Source organism: Bos javanicus, chromosome 26 (assembly GCF_032452875.1).
Source record: "Bos javanicus breed banteng chromosome 26, ARS-OSU_banteng_1.0, whole genome shotgun sequence".
NCBI lineage: Eukaryota > Metazoa > Chordata > Mammalia > Artiodactyla > Bovidae > Bos > Bos javanicus.
Window position 1 is genome coordinate 5762034 of NC_083893.1, and position 23680 is coordinate 5785713.

The following is a 23680-nucleotide window of genomic DNA, read 5'->3' on the forward strand; positions in this document are numbered from 1 at the left end:
CAGCAAAAGAGACACTGATGTATAGAACAGTCTTATGGACTCTGTGGGAGAGGGAGAGGGTGGGAAGATTTGGGAGAATGACATTGAAACATGTAAAATATCATGTAAGAAATGAGTTGCCAGTCCAGGTTCGATGCACGATACTGGATGCTTGGGGCTAGTGCACTGGGACGACCCAGAGGGATGGTATGGGGAGGGAGGAGGGAGGAGGGTTCAGGATGGGGAACACATGTATACCTGTGGCGGATTCATTTTGATATTTGGCAAAACTAATACAATTATGTAAAGTTTAAAAATAAAATAAAATTAAAAAAAAAAGAAAAGCTATAAAAAAAAAAGTTTTCGTTTTGAAGGGAATACAAAATAGGTACTATGCTTATGGCAATTTTTTGTCTTCTATAAAATATTTCAACTAGAACTAGAGACTCAAAAAACATGATCACAACCTTACATGTAGAATTCACTCTGAGTTTATAAATTCAGGGGGAGGGGCTTTTTATTGGCATCGTTGGTTCAATGGATATGAGTTGGCACCAACTCTGTGAGATAGTGAAAGACAGGCAAGACTGGAGTGCTGCAGTCCATGGCATTGCAAATAGTCAGATACAAATGAGCAACTGAACAACAATGTCAAAAACTGAGCCTTAAAATTTTCAGCAGAAAAAAAAATATTTTGAGATATCCACAAATGGATATTTCCTAAAGGAAATTATTTAGTTTCCATTAACTCTCATACGTGCTGGATGGAAGAGTAATTGGGAAGGTGTGCCTCAGCCTGCCCAGTTGGAAGCTGGATTCAGTACTGCCTTTTGAACTAAATAGTAATGTTAATACTTAATTGAATTCAGACCTTATGGATTCATGGTAAGAGTCAGAATGGAAATACTTCTGAAAAATATTCTTAGATATTTACTATAGGGTCATGCTTTTCACTCAAGATCCTCTATATTTTTATCAAGTTTATAGAAATTTTTGCTACATACATTCATCTGTTTTATTTTTTCATAGAAAATTTTGATACAGGGACGAATCAACTTAATCTCCTTGTTTGAGGATTGGACTGTTGGCAATTTATGGAATTTTATAAAAAGGTGCAATGGTATTATGTTTCTCAGAGAGGCTACATGTCAGAAAATCAACTGAGAGGATTCTTCTAAAGACATATTTATTAAAGGTCTATGGATTATAAGCCTATAATATCTTATTTTAATACTCTCAACTTGACTTCTATAGATCCTGTATCTCAAGGATTCTTATTTTTATCTTCCATGCTGGAAGAGTGAAATCACAGAAGAAGCCTTAATATACTCATTCTAAGGACACAGTAGTTACTATAAACAATAGGAAAATACTTAATTTAATTTAAGTAGGAGACAGAATGGGAAGCTCTTATATATTGTATACTTTTATCTATTAATTGTATGACATGTATGTTAGAAATATATAGCAGCTCAGGACTAGGAGAAAATGTTCTGTGAAAATATGGCTTTTTTTTTTTTTTGAACAAAAACAGTCCTGTGAAAGACATTGCAAGACTGTATGCGAAGGCACAAAGTGTGACTGATTGTGGAGAGAAAATGTCATAGCTGGCTAGATCTCAGTGTCTTTCTGTTATATATAAAAAAAGTCCTGTAGTCTGCTGAAATCAGATATTCAAAGGCCATAGCCTCACAACCAAAAAATAGCTATTGGTTCAAAAGTCATGTCAATGTGTTTGCTGACCATAGCAATAAGTAGTGTATATACTTTCATAGAAAAATCATTTCCTAAGGAAAAACCTACTCTTGCTTTATCAGGTGAATTAAGAGAATACTTTAAAAGAGAATTACCCAGCATAGACAATTCAAGAGGATAGATTTTTACAACCACCACCACTGTGGTTGAGTGCTTTCCTCAGCACCTTGCCTATGTTGCACAGTCACCCATTTTATATATGATTAAGCATAAAATTGCTATTTACAGTACAGAAATCAATTGTAATTGAAGCAAAAGTATAAAATCAGAATCTGTAAGGGACTTTGACAACTGGCTGATTTACTGTTACATCAAAGAGACAATATATTCATTAGATTAAAAAAAACATTGCTACCACAACTACAGCTATTATGACTATAATAGATTGAAACAAAACAAAGTACACATTACACAGATTCTTTTCATGGAATGAAGTAGATTTTGACTCTGCCACTGATACAATATTGTCAATTAATTGCATCTAATATTTAACATGTAAAACCCTAAAAGATATACCAAACTGACATCAGATTTTAAATCCAAAAAAATGAATCTTTAATGCATACAAGAAATTACCTGGTATAGCCTCTGACTTACAGCAGTCCTCTCAGTTTTTAAGTGACACATTTTTAAATAAAAATAATGAATGGTTTATACACCAAAGTAAGATGCTCAGTCACTTCAGTAATGGCTGACTCTTTGTGACCCTGTGAACTGTACCCTGTCAGGCTCCTCTGTCCATGGGATTCTCCAGGCAAGAATATTGGAGTGGGTTGCCATGTTCACCTCCCAAGGTAAGATATCCTCCCATTAAATTTATTGGGGGAAAAATTATTTGTAAATGTAGGTAATTTGATTAAGACATTTGATAAGAGGAGCCACCCTTTTATGGACACAGGACACAGTTCTCAAAGGAGGCTCTTGGGCTTCCTAGGGGGCGCTGGTGGTGAAGAACCCACCTTCCAATGTAGGACGTGCTTGTTGGATGCCTGGGTCAGGAAGATCCCCTGGAAGAGGAAATGACAACCCACTTCATTATCTTTGCCTGGAGAATCCCATGGACAGAGGAACCTAGCACGCTACATTCCATAGGGTCTCACAGAGACAGCCACAGCTGAAGCAATTTAGTATGCAGGCATGCTCAAGGAGGTTCAAGAGACCTGAGTTTCAGTGTGATCTTGAAAAAGTATGTAGATCTCAGTTCAGTGGTTTAAAACAATAAGGAAGAAAAATAAAGGACAAAAAACAAGAACATTTGTTTATAATTATGGTCCTTAATATTTGTGAATTGCATGCAAAGATTAGGATTATCCAAGGTTTTACCACCTCTTTTAGTAAAAAGCCTTCACTTGAGGAAATTAAAGGTAGAATTAAGCTATCACTTAGCTAGATAATCCAGCTTTACTTATGTCCCCAAGAATTTACTAGATAGAGATGGGGACCATGAATTCATCACTTGATATACAGTGGGTAATCAAACAAATGCTTCATGTAGTTTATGCAAAAACCCCAGCTAAACCGGTAATACATATTTAAATATAAAGAGAATATTCTTTCACATTTATATACCACAGATAAAATATAGATATATGGATAATTATAAATCATGTGGTTTTAGAACTCTGGAAAGAATAACATTGAACTGGATTCTCATAAGAGGAATGAATTGAGAATGTGACAATTACATAGTGACTCAGGCTGTAGGTAACCAACCTTTATAATTAAAACTGAAATGTAAGCTTAATATGTGCCTTTTCTTTAGACATGCTGCAACATATTCTGAGAGTCTGCTTTATCTTGTCAATAACGAAGTGTCAAGACTGCAATATTTTCTGTGACACAATACATTTTGATGCATATGCAAAATCTTAGAATTAAAACAAATTTAGATAAAGCTAAGAGTAATATTTGATTCAGTTAATGCATATACAACCCACTGGGTTATACTACCTTTTAGTCTAATTAAATATAGTCTTGCTGTGCTCAATTCTCACAAGAAATCATGAAAAAGAATTAAAATAGTACTATCCATTTATATTTTATTTCATCATCATATCATTTCTACTGTTGTTTCAGCTGTGGAAACTAAGCTGATTTCCTTAAGACGGGCAGTTAATTGGTTTGAGACTCCCTGGTCAGTGTATTTATTTTAGCTGCAAACATTTTCTTAAAAAGGAAAAAGAAAATTTTGACTCTTGAAAGAAGCTATTAATGTAATTAAAATAGATAACCAGGCAAAGAAGGTAAGGAAAATAAATATTAGACATTTATCTCACTACCAAATAATTACCCTGGTTTTGTTGAAAAATGTTTTTCTCTTAAAGGGATCTACAGACTTTTCTAAAAGTTCTTTTTAAAATGGCAAATTTCAGGGGATAAATAAATTGGTTTGTCTTTATAGGCTTTATTGTGCTCAGTTTCTAGAGTAACAAGATAAAATATTATTCTAGTTTTTAGAGTAATAAAAAATAAAGAAGCAAAGTCAATCTGAATTGTTTGTGAAACTATGGATCTGTGAAACATGTCTCAGAAGACAAATGAACAATTCGGTTTTAGGAAAATACAGTTCAGTATGTTTTTTAGAAAACACAAAATAAAACTATATTAGAGAAGAAGCACTTCAAAGCCCAAATTTGCCAATAACCATTACCTGCTGGCTATGTATTTTGTAGTTGATACAAAATAGTTATTTTATTGAATAAGTTTTGACACTTGATAAACTTTCTTCAAAGTTAGAAACACACATCAATATGTAGATGTTTACAAACCCTCTCTTGCACCTGGACCAGTGACAGATATTGTATTCTAAATAAATGATCTTCCAATCTAAGTCCTTAATACTGGAGTTTAGATAAGAAATTGAAGCAGGAAAAGTGGAGGGATTTTCTTTTTCTCCAGCAGGTTGTAAGTTCAAAAATTTTGATTTTTTTCCCCTTCTTTCCAAAAGAGGAGAAATGGAAGTATAGTTTCTTTAATCTTTCTTGGTTACCACTTTGGCATTACAAAGTGAACAATGGCGATATATAAAGAGGTGAGAGACAAATAAGATAAAAAATAAAGTAACAAAATTTGGTCATCTGCAGGGATGTTAATGAATCTAGACTCTATCGTACAGAGAGGAGTAAGTCAGAAAGAGAAAAATGAACATCATATATTAAAAAAGATATGTGGAATCTAGAAAAATGGTACAGATGAACCTCTTTGGAGAGCAAGAACAGAGATGCAGACATAGAAATTGGACATATATGGTCACAATGGGGGAAGGTGTTGTTTAATCAATAGGTTGTGTCTGACTCTTTTGCAACTGCATGGACTATAACCCTCCAGGCTCTTCTATTTATGAGATTTCCCAGGCAAGAATACTGAAGTGGGTTGCTATTTCCTTCTCCAGGGGCTCTTCTCCACCCAGGGATTGAACCTTCATTTCCTGAATTAGCAGGAGGATTATTTACCACTGAGCCACCTGGAAAGTCCATGTGGACACAGCAGGGGGAGGACAAATTGGGAGATTATGACTGACATATATACAGTAGCAGGGGTAAAACAGACAGCTAGTGGGAACTTGCAATATAGCAGAGGGAGCTCAGCTCAGTGCTCTCTGAAGATATAAATGGGGTCTTCACTGGAATGGGGCTGGGAGGGGGAGGGGGCTCAATAGGGAGGGCATATAATGTACGCATATAGCTGATTCACTTTGTTGTACATCAAAAATAAAAGAAATGTTATAAAATAATTATACTCCAATAAAAAAATAATAAATTAGTGTTTGTATAGCCATTCTCTTAAGTTCCATTATTTCATGCAATCCTCAAGGTCTGTTGAGTAGGGATTGGGTCAGATGGTTCTGCTTCCATTTTATTCACAAAAGAAAATAGTGCCTGTGTAGATTACTTAGAGACACACTGAACCTTAGCAGAGACCGGGTCCCCTAAATTCTTGTCAATTCTGTCATTCTTTCCAGCATATAATAAATATAAAGGTAGCTAGAAAAACAAAGCAGCTGTCTAAGCAAAATGGCAGAGAAGGTAGTAATTGAAAAATTGTTATTTTTATTTTTTAATTAATTTATTTATTTAAAATGGAAGTTAATTACTTTACAATATTGTAGTGGTTTTTGCCATACACTGACATGAATCAGCCATGGGTGTACATGCTTCCCCCATCCTGAAGCTCCTTCCACATCCCTCCCCATTCCATCCCTCAGGGTCATCCCAGTGCACCAGCCCTAAGCACCCTGTCTCATGCATTGAACTGACTGGTGATCTGTTTCACATATGATAATATACATGTTTCACTGCTATTCTCTCAAATCATACCACACTTCCCTTCTCCCACAGGGTCCAAAAGACTGTTCTATACATCTGTGTCTCTTTTGCTGTCTCGCATATAGGGTCATCATTACCATCTTTCTAAATTCCATATATATATGCATTAGTGAGAAAAGTAAGTCAAAAAGAAAAACACAAACACAGTTATTTTTACTTATTTTTTTTGTGTGTAATAAAGTTTTATTAAAGTATAAAGGAGATAGAGAAATCTTCTGACCTAGGCATCAGAAGGGGGCAGAAAGAGTACCCGCTTGCTAGTGTTAACAATGAGGTTATATAATCCAAAGAATGTCTGGAGGTTGTAAAGACCTCATCAGACCTACTCCCATAAGTTACATTTTAAGATAACAGAATTAGCCAGAAGGTTTAATCCAAAGACTGTCCTCAGGCAGGATACATTATTGTTATATAATCCTAAGGAATGTGGAGAAACAAAAGAAGTTTGTCCTTTCTTCCTCCTTGAGAATTCCAGACCCCTCTCTCCTTGGGGACCCCTAGACTCCCTATCAACCTACCTAGGAAATGACTCTCTCATTCCCCCCTTTTCTTTTAGGAGAATTATGTTGCCTAGAGAAAAGGGGCATCGTTCTCATTCCATAACTGCTTCCGAGCTGACAGGCAAATTTGGTGTAGGAGTACAGAAAGAAGTAGGGCAAAATCTCAGATGTTTTGCCAAGAGAACGCACTGGTCATAGGAAACAACCTCTTCCAACAACAAAAGAGAAGACTCTACACATGGACATCATCAGATGGTCAACAGTGAAATCAGACTGATGGTATTTTTTTCAGCCAAAGATGGAGTAAGCTGACAGTGGCTCAGAACATGAACCCCTTACTGCCAAATTCAGCCTTAAATTGAAGAAAGTAGGGAAAACCACTAGACCATTCAGGTATGACCTAAATCATATCCCTTATGATTATACAGTGGAAGTGAGAAATAGATTCAGGGGATTAGATCTGATAGAGTACCTGATGAACTATGGAAGGACGTTTGTGACATAGTACAGAGGCAGGGAGCAAGACCATCCCCAAGAAAAAGAAATGCAAAAAAGCAAAATGTCTGTCTGAAGAGGCATTACAAATAGCTGTGAAAAGAAGAGAAGCAAAAAGCAAAGGAGAAAAGGAAAGATATACCCATTTGAAGGTACAGTTCCAAAGAATAGCAAGGAGAGATAAGAAAGCCTTCCTCAGTGATCAGTGTAAAGAAATAGAGAAAAACAGTAGAATGGGAAAGACTAGAGATCTCTTCAAGAAAATTAGAGATACCAAGGGAATATTTCATGCAAAGATAGGCACAATAAAGGACAGAAATGGTATGCACCTAACAGAAGCAGAAGATATTAAGAGGAGGTGGCAAGAATACACAGAAGAACAGCACAAAAGAGATCTTCATGACCAGATAATGATGTGATGTCATCACTCACTTAGAACCAGACAACCTGGAATGTGAAGTCAAGCCTTAGGAAGCATCACTACAGACAAAGCTAGTGAAGATGATGGAATTCCAGCTAAGCTCTTTCAAATTCTAAAGTATGATGCTATGAAAGTGCTGCACTCAATATGCCAGCAAATTTGGAAAACTCAGCAGTGGCCACAGGACTGGAAAAGGTCAGTTTTCATTCCAATCCCAAAGAAAGGCAATGCCAAAGAATGCTCAAACTACTGCACAGTTGCACTCATCTCACACGCTAGTAAAGTAATGTTCAAAATTCCCCAAGCCAGGCTTCAGCAATACATGAACCATGAACTTCCAGATACTCAAGCTGGTTTTAGAAAAGGCAGAGGAACCAGAGATCAAATTGCCAATAACTGTCAGATCATTGAAAAAGCAAGAGGTCCAGAAAAAACACTTACTTCTGTTCATTGACTATGCCAAAATCTTTGACTGTGTGGATCCCAGCAAACTGTGGAAAATTCTTCAAGAGATGGGAATACCAGATCACCTAACCTGCCTCTTAAGAAATCTGCATGCAAATAAAGAAGCAACGGTTAGAACTGGATCTGGAAAAACAGACTGGTCCCAAATAGGAAAAGTAGTACGTCAAGGCTGCACATTGTCACCCTGCTTATTTAACTTATATGCAGAGTACATCATGAGAAACACTAGGCTGGATGAAGCACAAGATGGAATCAGGATTGCCGGGAGAAATATCAATAACTTCAGATATGCAGATGACACCACCTTTATGGCAGAAAGTGAAGAAGAATTAAAGAGTCTGTTGATGAAAGTGAAAGAGAAGAGTGAAAAAGTTGGCTTAAAACTCAACATTCAGAAAACTAAGATCATAGCATCTGGTTCCAGCAATTCATGACCAATAGATGGGGAAACAGTGCAAACAGTGATAGACTATATATTTTTGGACTCCAAAGTCACTGCAGATGGTGACTGCAGTCATGAAATTAAAAGACTCTTGCTCCTTGGAAGAAGTTATGACCAAACTAGACAGTATATTACTTTACTAGCATGTAAGGTGAGTGTAATTGTGAGGTAGTTTGAGCATTGCCTTTCTCTGGGATTGGAATGAAAACTGACCTTTTCCAGTCCTATGGCCACTGCTGAGTTTTTCAAATTTGCTGGCATATTGAGTGCAGCACTTTCACAGAATCATCTTTCAGAATTTGAAATAGCTCATCTGGTATCCCATCACCTCCACTAGCTTTGTTTGTAGGGATGCTTCCTAAGGCCCACTTGACTTCACATTCCAGGATGTCTAGCTCTAAGTCAGTGATCATACTATGGTGTTTATCTGGGTCGTGAAGTTTTTTTTTTTTTTTTTTTGTATAGTTTTTCTGTGTATTCTTACCACCTTCTCTTAATATCTTCTGCTTCTGTTTGGTCCATACCATTTCTGTCCTTTATTGTGCTCATCTTTGCATGAAATGTTCCCTTGGTATCTCTAATTTTCTTGAAGACATCTCTTGTCTTTCCCATTCTATTGTTTCCCTCTATTTTTTGCATTGATCACTGGGGAAGGCTTTTTTTTTTCTCTCTCCTTGCTATTCTTTGGAACTCTGCATTCAAATGGGTATATCTTTCCTTTTCTCCTTTGCTTTTCACTTCTCTTCTTTTCTCAGCTATTTTTAAGGCCTCTTCAGACAGACATTTTGCTTTTTTGCATTTCTTTTTCTTGGGGATGAGCTTGTATCCCTGCTGCTTGTAAAATGTCATGAACCTCCATCCAGTTCATCAGGTACTCTGTCTATCAGATCTAGTCCTTTAAATCTATTTCTCACTTCCACTGTAAATTCATAAGTGATTTGATTTAGGTCATACCCGAATGGTCTAGTGGTTTACTCTACTTTCTTCAATTTAAGTCTGAATTGGCAATAAGGAGTTCATGTTCTGAGCCACAGTAAGCTCCTGGTCTTGTTTTTGCTGACTGTATAGAGCTTCACCATCTTTGGCGGCAAAGAATAGAATCATTCTGATTTTGGTGTTGACCATCTGGTGATGTCCATGTGTAGAGTCTTCACTTGTGTTGTTGGAAGACAGTGTTTGCTATGACCAGTGTGTTCTCTTAGCAAAACTCTATTTTCCTTTGCCCTGCTTCATTCAGTACTCCAAGGCCAAATTTGCCTGTTACTTCAGATGTTTCTTGACTTCCTACTTTTGCATTTCAGTCCTCTATAATGAAAATGACATCGTTTTTTGGGGTGTTAGTTCTAGACGGTCTTGTAGGTCTTCATAGATCCGTTCAACTTCAGCTTTTTCCCCATTACTGGTCAGGACATAGACTTCAGTTACCATGATATTGAATAGTTTGCCTTGGAAATAAACAGAAATAGTTCTGTCATTTTTGAGATTGCATCCAAGTACTGCATTTCAGATTCTTTGTTGACTATGATGGCTACTCCTTTCCTTCTAAGGGATTCTTGCCCACAGTAGTAGACATATTGATCATCTGAGTTAAATTCACCCATTCCAGTCCATTTTTGTTCACCAATTCCTAAAATGTCGACATTCACTCTTGCCATCTCCTGTTTGACCACTTCCATTTACCTTGATTCATGGACCTAACATTCCAGGTTCCTATGCAATATTGCTCTTTACAGCATCAGACCTTTGCATCCATCACCAGTCACATCCACAGCTCAGGGTTGTTTTTCTTTGGCTCCATCTCTTCATTCTTTTGGAGTTATTTCTCCACTGATCTCCAGTAGCATACTGAGCACCTACCAACCTGAGGAGTTCATCTTTCAGTATCCTATCTTTTTGCCTTTTCATACTGTTCATGGGGTTCTCAAGGCAAGAATAATGAAGCGGTTTGCCATTCCCTTCTCTAGTGGACCACATTTCGTCAGAACTCTCAACCAATAAACTGTGGGAAATTCTTCAAAGATGGGAATACCAAACCACTTGACTTGTCTCTTGAGAAATCTGTATGCAGGTCAGTTAGCAACAGTTAGAACTGGACATGAACAACAGTGGTTCCAAATAGGAAAAGAAATATGTCAAGCCTGTATATTGTCACCCTGCTTATTTAACTTATATGCAGAGTACATCATGAGAAATGCTGGGCTGGATGAAGCACAAGCTGGAATCAAGGTTGCCGGGAGAAATATCAATAACCTCAGAAATGCAGATGATATCATCCTTATGGCAGAAATGAAGAAGAACTAAAGAGCCTCTTGATAAAAGTGAAAGAAGAGAGTGAAAATTTTGGCTTAAACCTCAACATTCAGAAAACTAAGATCATGGTATCTGGTCCCATCACTTCATAGAAAATACATGGGGAAACAGTGGAAACAATGGCAGACTTTATTTTTGGGGGGTCCAAAATCACTGAAGGTGGTGACTGTAGCCCGGAAATTAAATGCAAGGAAATTATGACCAGCCTAGACAGCATATTAAAAAGCAGAGACATTACTTTGCCAACAAATGTCTATCTAGTCAAAGCTATGGTTTTCCAATAGTCATGTATGAATGTGAGAGTTGAACTATAAAGGAAAATGAGCACCGAAGAATTGATGCTTTTGAACTGTGTGTTGGAGAAGACTCTTGAGAATCCCTTGGACTGCAAGGAGGTCGAACCTGTCCATCCTGAAGGAAATCAGTCCTGAATATTCATTGGAAGGACTGATGTTGAAGCTGAAACTCCAATATTTGGCCACCTGATGTGAAGAGCTGACTCACTGGAAAAGACCCTGATGCTGGGAAAGATTGAGAGTGGGAGGAGAAGTGGATGACAGAGGATGAGATGGTTGGATGGCATCACTGACTCAATGGACATGAGTTTGAGTAAACTCATGGAAATGATGGACCAGGAAGCCTGATGTGCTGCACTCCATGGGGCTGAAAAGAGTCGGACATGACTGAGTACTTAACTGAACTGAATTATCAAAAGGAAATCAAATCTACAGCCCCTTCTCTAGCATTTACTTTCTATGTGGGGAGTTGGGAAAATTTGGCTGACACAATTAATTTTACCTTTTTTCCATATTTATACAATTGAGTTCCTACTCCATATGCAGTTATCTTTCCTTTTGTTTAACATAATAACATTCAATATCATCCCCGGTAGCTCAGCTGGTATAAAATCTGCCTATAATGCAGGAGACCTGGGTTCAATCCCTGGGTTGGGAATATCCCGTGTAGAAGGGAACAGCTACCCATTCCAGTATTATGGCCTGGAGATTTCCGTGGACTGTATAGTCCTTTGGTTCGCAAAGAGTCAGGCACGACTGAGTGACTTTCACTTCCATTATAAATATAGATAGGTAGATAGATAGCTAGATGGAGACTCAGACACAGATGGATATATATTTTAAAACATTAGTCTCCATTTTAGCATACTATTCCCCTGGATAAGTGCACAACAGTATTTTAACTGTATAAATATTGTTTTGAAATCTTTTTCCATTATAAATAATGTGGTAGTGTTTAGTTTCGTAAATAAATATCCAAGTGCCTCTCTGGCTATTTTAAGTTATTTCCTAAGACTAGAATTGCCAGGTCAAGATATGTGACTATTATAAAGAATTTCAATGACTATTACCAAAAATTTCCATTGGAAGATTTAATTTTTATTCCACCAGCAACATAATGTATGCCTTATTTCATGAACTTTCATATTTTTGTCACATTTTTATGTATCTCTTTTATTAGAATATAATTGCTTTACAATGCTCTATTAGTTTCAATTGTACAACTTCATGAATCAGCCATATGGATATATCCCCCTCCCTCTTGAGCCTCCTTTCCACCCTCCTGTTCCCCATTCATCTAGGTTATTCACAGGGCAGTGAGCTGAGTTCCCTGTGCTATACAACAGCTTCCTGCCAGCTATTTTACATATGGTAGGGTGCATATGTCAGTGCTATTCTATCCATTTGTACCCTTCTCCTTCCCCTTCTATGTCCACAAGTCCTCCATTCTCTACATCTACACCTCTATTCCTGGCCTGCAAATAGGTTCATCAGAGCCATTTTTCTGGATTCCATATATATATATATATATATATATATATATATATATATATACACACACACACACACACAAACAAACAATGTTTGTTTTTCTCTTTCTGACTTACTCAGCAATCCCACTACTAGGAATACACCCTGAGAAAACCATAACTCAAAAAGACACCTGTACCCAACGTTCATTGCTCCACTGTTTACAATAACCAGGACATGGAAGCAACTTAGACATCCATCAATAGATGGATAAGAAAGATGTGGTACATATACAGAATGGTGCATAGCTTTTATTTTGTGAATTATCTGTTCATACCATGTGTCAATATTCTATAATAAATTAATTTTCAAATTTTCTTTTTACAGAATATTTTAGGAACCTTTTATCATTTACCTCTCATCTGTTAAAAATACAACCAGTTCCTTTAAGATCTTACTCCTTTGCCTGATATAACCAATGCTGTGGTAAACACATAGAAAATATAATACAAATCACATAAAATATTTGGAAAGTATTTTATTTCAAATGCCATTGTGTAAGTGTTTAAAGGAGGAAGAGAACTAGAGCATAACACCATACCCTTCATAATTCATTATTTCATTTAATATCAGAGCTGGAAAGGTATTGTAATAGAGAAGTTTAGAGTAGAAGAGACCATTCTATGAACTATGCCCTTTAACTGTAAAAATGATGTGATGTTTGTCCTATTATTACACAGATGAAGGGACTTCTGCTTCACAATTTACTTTTTTTTAATATTTCATAGTTTATATCTTAGATTCCTTATATATATCTGTCATCTTTTTTATACATATTTTTTCATCCTTGTGAAATGTTGAGACATTGTGAGGTTTGTGTGTGTGTAGAACGAGTGAAATATGAATGGATTTTAAATTTATAAGAGGACATTAGAAAAAACTCCCTGTGCAACTAGAAAGATCTTCATATCAACAAATATATCTATAATCTATAAAATAATTATATAATATATATTATAATCTATTAAAATATATCTTATAATCAAATTAAATAACTTTTTAATGGGTACTGTAATTGTCCTATATATACCCAGAAAAATGCAGTCTTAAATCTGAACTTCATTATTAAATGATTTAAACAAAAGCTAAAAATCCCATGGACAGAGGAGGCTGTTGGACTATAGTCCAAAGGGTGGCAAAGAGTCAGACATAACTGAGCGACCAAGCACACACATACAAAATTGAATTAAACTCTACCAAAACAGAACTTAGGCTTTTAACCTAAACATCAAGCTTATGTCCACTCAATAATCAAAAATTTTAAAAATGCACAGATATTTATCTTTGATAAGAAAAGGTCTAAAAGTGGGCCTTTTAAAAAGATAGTCAACATTTCTTTTGATTTGTGATTGATATATATACATATATATATAATTATATACCTTCTTCCTACTACACTGACATTTTGAGATTCTTTTCAGACTACCATTCTCTATGAGAGAAGGCATGATGTGAACTGATCAACAACACAGAATCACAACGCTATGTGGAGAAAGTACCTGAGAGGCCTGAATTACATGTGAAGTAATTGTCCTGGATCTATAATAAGTTTCAACTGCCTGGTTCAAAACACAGATCCAGGGCAGGAAACCAATCCCTTAGAAAAATTCTTTGGATAAAAATGCCACTGAATTTAATTGGAAAAGCCTTGGTTTTGAAAACCAGTGTTCCAGAAAATGACAAATTAAATGCACAATTACTCTGGATTGCTTGGAGGTAGCTTCACAATTTCAGCAAAAGGGCTGAACAAGAAACATGTGCTTTAGAAAGAAAGCATCTGATGTGTCTTTAATATCATATGAATGCCATTACAACTCCAGAAGAAAATATAAAAAGTCTGAATTACATGGTAAAATTATGGAAAATAGATAATCAGAGAAATTTAAAGGCAGAAGGCTAACCTAAGTAAGCCCAGGTTCTTACCCTATAATATATTTACATATAGATAGGAGCTCTTTTGGTTTTGAATAATCAGGGATAGTCAAACAGACAGTATTCCTTTGGATAACACCATCATTTTTATTCAAAAGTTTTTTCAAGCTCTACAGTTTAATCAAGCATAACTGGGAGACAAGGTCTCCTGGTTCAGTTTTTAGTGTATCCTTCACTATACCAAGCACATTGCACCACATTAATGTAGGTGATTTGCTGATTTTTGTAATGAGGTAATTTCATAACATGTTGACAGATAAGATGAGTTGAATAGTTTGTGATCATCTTCTTGCCATATACAAATTGTCAGGTATTACTTTCTCTCTGAAGCTTTCCCTGTTCCTTACTGTTTTTATCTACTCCTTCCCTTTTTGCTCCTTCCTCCTTTGCTCCTTATACACATTAGTGTATAGTATTATAATTAAAATTTTGTATATACTGTATCATTACTTGTTGTTGCTAAGTCACTTCAGTCGTGTCCGACTCTGTGCGACCCGGTAGACGGCAGCCCACCAGGCTCCCCCGTCCCTGGGATTCTCCAGGCAAGAACACTGGAGTGGGTTGCCATTTCCTTCTCCAATGCATGAAAGTGAAAAGTGAAAGTGAAGTCGCTCAGTCGTGTCCAACTCTTCGCGACCCCATGGACTGCAGCCCACCAGGCTCCTCCATCCATGGGATTTTCCAGGCAAGAGTACTGGAGTGGGGTGCCATTGCCTTCTCCGTATCATTACTTACTGACACAATAGATGAAGGTAGAAACTTATTTCTTTATTAAAATTATTACAGGCATGCCTCAGTTACTATGTTTCACTTTATTGTGCTTCTTAGATATTGCATTTTTTTTTTTTTACAAATTTAAAGTTTACGGCAATCCTGCATCAATGAAGCCTATAGACACCATTTTTCCAATAGCACTTGCTCATTTGATGTCTCTATGTTACATTTTGGTAATTCTTGCAACATTTCAAATTTTTTTCATTATTATATTGTCATGGTGATCTGTGATCTATATCTTTGATGCTACTATTGTAATTGTTTTGGGGCACCACAAACCACAACCATATACAAATGGCAAACTTAATTGATAAATTTGTGTTTTCTGACTGCTCTACTGACCAGCCATTCCCCTGTCTCTGTCTTTCTCCTCAGGCATCTCTATTCCTTGAGACACAGTACTGTAATTAGGCCAATTAATAACTTTGCAACAATCTCTAAATGTTCAAGTGAAAGGAAGAGTTTCTGTCTCTCAATTTCAATCAAAAGCCAGACACAATTAAGCTTACTGAGTTATAAATGCAAAGAAACAGTTCTTGAAGGAAATAAAAAGTGCTCCTCCAGTGAGCACATGAAAAGAAAGCAAAAGAGAATTATTGCTGATGTGGAGAAAGGGTTAGTGACCTTGATAATAGATCAATTCAGCCTCAATATTCCCTTAAGCCAAAACCTAATCCAGAGCAAGGCCCTAACTCTATTCAATTCCATGAAGACTGAGCAAGGTAAGGAAGCCACAGAAGAGGTAAAGCTAGAAGAGGTTGGTTTATGAAGTGCAAGGAAAGAAGCTATCTCCATAACATAAATGTGCAAAATGAAGCAGCAAGGGTGGATATAGAAGCTGCAGAAAGTTATCCAGAAGATCTAGCAAAGAAAATTAATGAAGGTGGCCTCAATAAGCAACAGATTTTCAATTCAGATGAAACAGCTTTATTTTCGAAGAAGATTCCATCAAACCCAAGACAGCACTTGGAGATGTCTCAATGATAAGTTGAATCAAGACATGATACCTGACATCATGCTAAGGCTTGAGGCTGCATAATATGAATGTCAGAGAAACAATGGAATAAGTAAACGAATTCAAACTCTTCATGAAAACAACAGGTTCAATATGTAAAGCTCATATTTAGCTTCTCAGCTGCCATGTAAATGACTATACTTGTAGGAGCCGAAAGCTCAAACTAAAATGTGCAAGCAATGAAAGCAGCAGAGGGTGGATAATGAGAAGGCACTGCAATCGAAAGTTATCCAGAAAACTTGTCCATCTAGCAAGAGATTCTACCACAGATGAATATGCTGCTCAGGCCTCATCAGTAAGCAAAGGATTTTCCAGGATGTCCTCAGAGTTGAAACAGATTTATTTCCCAAGACTTTCATAGCTAGAAAGAAGTCAATGCCTGGCTTCAAAGTTTCAAAGGACAGACTAATTCTCTAATTATAGACTAATACAGCTGGTGACATTTAGCTGAAATCAATGCTCATTTGTCATTTGGAAAATCCTAGGGCCCTTAATAATTATGCTAATTTACTCTGCCTATCATGTGTCAATGGAACAACTAAGCCTTGGTGACAACCCATCTGTTGACAATATGACTTACTGAAAATTTCAAGCCCATTTAGAATCACTGCTCAGGAAAATAAACCCCTTTCAAAATATTACTGTTCGCTGACAATACACCTGTTCACCCAAGTTCTGATGGAGGTGTACAACAAGATTACTATTGTTTTCATGCCTGATAAAACAGCATCCATTGTGTAGCCCACAGATCAAGTAGTTTCCATTTTTCAGTCTATTATTTAAGAAGGGCACTGTAAAACTATTGTTGCCATCGATAGTGATTTCTCTGATGGGTCTGAACAAAGTAAATTGAAAACCTTGTGGAAAGAATTTCCCATTCCACATGCCATGAAGAACACCCATGATTTATGGAAGAAGTCAAACTACTAATGATAAGAGGGGTTTAGAAGAACCTGATCTGACACTCATGGATAACTGTAATAGAGGAAGTAACTGCAGATGTGGTGGAAATTAACAAGAGAATTAGAAGTAGAAGTGAAGCATGAATATGTGACTGATTTGCTGAAATCTCATCCTAAAACTTTAAGGGATGAGGAGCTGCTTGTTATGGATGAACAAAGAAACTGGTCTCTTGAGATGGAATCTTATTCTGGTAAAGATGCTGTGAATACTGTTGAAACGACAACAAAGGATTTAAAATATTACATAAAATTAGTTGATGAAGCAGCGGCAGGGTTTAAGAGGATTGACTCTACTTTTCAAAGACATTCTACTGGGGGTAAAATGCTATCAAACAGCACTGTCTGCTACAGAGAAATCATTCCTGAAAGAAGGAGTGAATCAATACAGCAAACTTTATTGCTTTCTTATTTTAATACATTTCTAGAGCCATCCCAGCCTTCAGCAACCAAGACTGTGGTCAGTCAGTAGCTATCAACATAGAGGCAAGACATTCCGCCAGCAAAAAGATTACAACTTGCTGAAGTCACTCTGCTTATTTAATTTATATGCAAAGTACATCATGAGAAACGCTGGGCTGGATGAAGCAAAAGCTGGAATCAAAATTGCTGGGAGAAATATCAATAACCTCAAATATGCAGATGATACCATCCTTATGGCACAAAGCAGAGAAGAACTAAAGAGCCTCTTGTATTATACAGACTGAGGTAAAGAGACACAGATGTATAGAACAGTCCTTTGGACTCTGTGGGAGAGGGAGAGGGTGTGATGATTTGGGAGAATGGCACTGAAACGTGTATAATATCACATAAGAAACGAATCATCAGTCCAGGTTCGATGCACGATACAGGATGCTTGGGGCTGGTGCACTGGGACGACCCAGAGGGAGGGTATGGGGAGGGAGGTGGGAGGGGGGTTCAGAATGGGGAACATGTGTATACCTGTGGTGGATTCATGTAGATGTATGGCTAAACCAACACAATATTGTAAAGTAATTAGCCTCCAATTAAAATAAATAAATTTAAATTAAAAAAAATAAAGAGCCTCTTGATAAAAGTGAAAGAGGAGAGTGGAAAAGTTGGCTTAAAATTCAACATTCAAAAACTAAGATCATGGCATCTGGTCCCACCACTTCATGACCAATACATGGAGAAACAGTGGAAATAGTAACAGACTTTACTTTTTAGGGCTCCAAAATCACTGCAGATGGTGATTGCAGCCAGGAAATTAAAAGACGCTTATTCCTTGGAAGAAAGTTATGACCAACCTAGAAAGCATATTCAAAAGCAGAACATTACCTTGCCAACAAAGGTACATCTAATCAAAGCCTTGATTTTTTCAGTAGTCGTGTATGGATGTGAGAGTTGGATTCTAAAAAAGCTGAGCGCCGAAGAATTGATGCTTTTGAACTGCAGTATTGGAGAAGACTCTTGAGAGTCCCTTGGACTGCACAGAAGTCCAACCAATCCAGCCTGGATTGGAGATCAGTCCTGGATGTTCATTGGAAGGACTTATGTTGAAGTTGAAACTCCAATACTTTGTCTACCTGATGCAAAGAGCTGACTCATTGGAAAAGACCCTGATGCTGGGAAAGATTGAGAGTGGGAGGAGAAGGGGACAACAGGGAATGAGATGGTTGGATGGTATCGCTGACTCTATGGACATGAGTTTGCGTAAACTCCAGGAGTTGGTGATGAACAAGAAGGCCTGGCGTGCTGTGGTTCATAGGGTCCCAAAGAGTCAGACAAGCCTGAGCAACTGAACTGAACTGAACTGAACTGAAGGCTCATATGATGGTTAATATTATTTAGCAATAAAGCATTTCTTAAAGTTTTATACATTTTTAACACATAATGCTATTGCACACATAATAGACTACAGTATGCTGTAAATATAACTTATATATGCAGTGGGCAAACAAAAAAAATATTGTTTTATTGCTTTATTGCTATATTTGCTTTATAGTGTTGACCTGGAACTGATCTGTAATATCTCTGAGGTATTGCAGATAAGTAAGTACCACTTATTCTTTACCCAAACATCTGTCAGTAGGCATTTAGGTTGCTTTCATATCTTCAGTTCAGTTCATTTCAATCGCTGAGTCATGTCCGACTCTTTACGACCCCATGAACCACAGCATGCCACACCTCCCTGTCCATCACCAACTCCCAGAGTCCACCCAAACCCGTGTCCATTGAGTCAGTGATGCCATCCAACCATCTCATCCTCTGTATTCCCCTTCTCCTCCTGCCCCCAATCCATCCCAGTATCAGGGTCTTTTCCAATGAGAAAACACTTCTCAGGAGGTGGCCAAAGTATTGGAGTTTCAGCTTCAGCATCAGTCCTTCCAATGGACACCCAGGACTGATCTCCTTTAGGAGGCCTGGTTGGATCTCCTTGCAGTCCAAGGGACTCTCAAGAATCTTCTCCAACACCACAGTTCTAAAGTATCAATTCTTTGGCGCTCAGCTTTCTGTATTGTCCAACTCTCACATCCATACACGACCACAGGAAAAACCATAGCCTTAACTAGTCAGACCTTTGTTGGCAAAGTAATGTCTCTGCTTTTGAATATGCTATCTAGGTGGGTCATACCGTTCCTTCCAAGGAGTAAGCGTCTTTTAATTTCATGGCTGCAGTCACCATCTGCAGTAATTTTGGAGCCCAGAAAAATAAAGTCACCCACTGCTTCCACTGTTTCTCCATCTATTTGCCATGAAGTGATGGGACCAGATGCTATAATCTTAGTTTTCTGAATGTTGAGCTTTAAGCCAAATTTTTTACTCTCCTCTTCCACTTTCATCAAGAGGCTCTTTAGTTCTTCTTCACTTTCTGCCATAAGGGTGGTGTCATCTGCATATCTGAGGTTATTGATATTTCTTCCAATGATCTTGAGTCCAGCTTGTGCTTCATCCATCCCAGCGTTTCTCATGATGTGCTCTGCATATAAGTAAAATAAGTAGGATGACAATATACAGCCTTGATGTACTCCTTTACCTATTTGGAACCAGTCTATTCTTCCATGTACAGTTCTGTTGCTTCCTGACCTGCGTACAAATTTCTCAAGAGGCAGGTCAGGTAGTCCAGTATTCCCATCTCTTTCAAAATTTTCCACTGTTTATTGTGATCCCCACAGTCAAAGGCGTTTTCATAGTCAATAAAGCAGAAGTAGATGCTTTTCTGGAACTCTCTTGTTTTTTCGATGAATCAGGGGATGTTGGCAATTTGATCTCTGGTTCCTCTGCCTTTTCTTTTTTATAATTTTTTAATTAAATTTATTTATTTTAATTAGAGGCTAATTACTTTACAATATTGTATTGGTTTTGCCATACGAATCTCCAGTCCAGGTTCGATGCAGGATACAGGAAGCTTGGGCCTGGTGCACTGGAATGATCCTCTGCCTTTTCTAAAACCAGCTGGAACATCTGCAAGTTCACGGTTCACATATTGCTGAAGCCTGGCTTGGAGAATTTTAAGAATTACTTTACTAGTGTGTGAGATGAGTGAAATTGTGTAGTACTTTCATCATTCTTTGGCATTGTCTTTCTTTGGGACCGGAATGAAAACACCTTTTCCAGTCCTGTGGCCACTGCTGAGTTTTCCAAATCTACTGGCATATTCAGTGCAGCACTTTCACAGCATCATCTTTCAGGATTTGAAAAAGCTCAACTGGAATTCCATCACCTCCACTAGCTTTGTTCATAGTGATGCTTGCTAAGGCCCACTTAACTTCACATTCCAGGATGTCTGGCTCTAGTTGAGTGATCACACCATCGTGATTATCTGGATCGTGAAGATCTTTTTTGTACAGTTCTTTTGTGTATTCTTGCCACCTCTTCTTAATATATTCTGCTTCTGTTAGTTCCCTCCCATTTCTGTCCTTTACTGAGCCCTCTTTGCATAAAATAATGCTGCTTTTTTGTCACTGTGCTTTTTTAACTTATATGCAGAGTACATCATGAGAGATGCTGGGCTGGATGAAGCACAAGCTGGAATCAAGATTGGTGGGAGAAATATCAATAACCTCAAATATGCAGGTATCATCACCCTTATGGCAGAAAGTGAAGAAGAACTAAAGAGCCTCTTGATGAAAGTGAAAGAAGACTCTGATGAACATCAGGGTACATGTATCCTTTTGAATTTTTTTTTTTTTCAGATAAATACCCAGGATTAGGATTGCTGAATCGAAATAAAGAAACACCTGGAGTAACAGGCAAATGTGGTCTCGGAAGCAGGGCCAAGACTAATAGAGTTTTGCCAAGAAAATGCACTGGTCATAACAAACACCCTCTTCCAACAACACAAGAGAAGACTCTATACCTGGACATCACCAGATGGTAAACACCGAAATCAGACTGATTATATTCTTTGCAGCCAAAGATGGAGAAGCTCTATACAGTCAGCAAAACCAAGACCAGGAGCTGACTGTGGCTCAGACCATGAACTCCTTCTTGCCAAATTCAGACTTAAATTGAAGAAAGTAGGGAAAACCACTAGACCATTCAGGTATGACCTAAATCAAATCCCTTATGATTATACAGTGGAAGTAAGAAATAGATTTAAGGGCCTAGATCTGATAGATAGAGTGCCTGATGAACTATGGAATGAGGTTCGTGACACTGTACAGGAGACAGGGATCAAGACCATCCCCATAGAAAAGAAATGCAAAAAAAGCAAAATGGCTGTCTGGGGAGGCCTTACAAATAGCTGTGAAAAGAAGAGAAGCAAAAAGCAAAGGAGAAAAGGAAAGATATAAACATCTGAATGCAGAGTTCCAAAAAATAGCAAGAAGAGATAAGAAAGCCTTCTTCAGTGATCAATGCAAAGAAATAGAGGAAAACAACAGAATGGGAAAGACTAGGGATCTCTTCAAGAAAATCAGAGATACCAAAGGAACATTTCATGCAAAGATGAGCTCGATAAAGGACAGAAATGGTATGGACCTAACAGAAGCAGAAGATATTAAGAAGAGATGGCAAGAATACACAAAAGAACTATACAAAAAGATCTTCACAGCCCAGATGATCACAATGGTGTGATCACTGACCTAGAGCCAGACATCCTGGAATGTGAAGTCAAGTGGGCCTTAGAAAGCATCACACGAACAAAGCTAGTGGAGGTGATGGAATTCCAGTTGAGCTATTCCAAATCCTGAAAGATGATGCTGTGCAAGTGTTGCACTCAATATGCCAGCAAATTTGGAAAACTCAGCAGTGGCCACAGGACTGGAAAAGGTCAGTTTTCATTCCAATCCCAAAGAAAGGTAATGCCAAAAAATGCTCAAACTACCGCACAAATGCACTCATCTCACATGCTAGTAAAATAATGCTCAAAATTCTCCAAGCCATCTTCAGCAATATGTGAACCGTGAACTTGCAGATGTTCAAGCTGGTTTTAGAAAAGGCCCAAATTGCCTTTTGAACAAAAGAGTTCAAATTGCCAAGATCCACTGGATCATAGAAAAAGCAAGAGAGTTCCAGAAAAACATCTATTTCTGCTTTATTGACTATGCCAAAGCCTTTGACTGTGTGGATCACAATAAACTCTGGAAAATTCTGAAAGAGATGGGAATACCAGACCACCTGACCTGCCTCTTGAGAAATTTGTATGCAGGTCAGGAAGCAACAGTTAGAACTGGACATGGAACAACAGACTGGTTCCAAATAGGAAAAGGAGTTCGTCCAGGCTGTATATTGTCACCCTGTTTATTTAACTTCTATGCAGAATACATCATGAGAAACACTGGACTGGAAGAAACACAAGCTGGAATCAAGATTCCCGGGAGAAATATCAATAACCTCAGATATGCAGATGACACCACCCTTATGGCAGAAAGTGAAGAGGAACTCAGGAGCCTCTTGATGAAAGTGAAAGTGGAGAGTGAAAAAGTTGGCTTAAAGCTCAACATTCAGAAAATAAAGACCATGGCATCCGGTCCCACGACTTCATGGGAAATAGATGGGGAAATAATGGAAACAGTGTCAGACTTCATTTTTCTGGGCTCCAAAATCACTACAGATGGTGACTGCAGCCATGAAATTAAAAGACGCTTGCTCCTTGGAAGGAAAGTTATGACCAACCTAGATAGCATATTGAAAAGCAGAGACATTACTTTGCCAACAAATATTCATCTAGTCAAGGCTATGGTTTTTCCTGTGATCATGTATGGATGTGAGAGTTGGACTGTGAAGAAGGCTGAGCACCAAAAAATTGATGCTTTTGAACTGTGGTGTTGGAGAAGACTCTTGAGAGTCCCTTGGACTGCAAGAAGATCCAACCAGTCCATTCTGAAGGAGATCAGCCCTGGGTGTTCTTTGGAAGGAATGATGCTAAAGCTGAAACTCCAGTACTTTGGCCACCTCATGTGAAGAGTTGACTCATTGGAAAAGACTCTGATGTTGGGAGGGATTGGGGGCAGGAGGAGAAGGGGATGACAGAGGATGAGATGGCTGGATGGCATCACTGACTGGATGGACGTGAG

The 23680-nt window shown here is 37.7% G+C and overlaps 1 pseudogene; it reads left to right on the forward strand.

Moving 5' to 3' along the window:
* Positions 1-21373, forward strand: part of LOC133239077 (tigger transposable element-derived protein 1-like) — a 121527-nt pseudogene extending 100154 nt beyond the window's left edge.
* The last annotated feature ends 2307 nt before the right edge of the window (positions 21374-23680 follow it).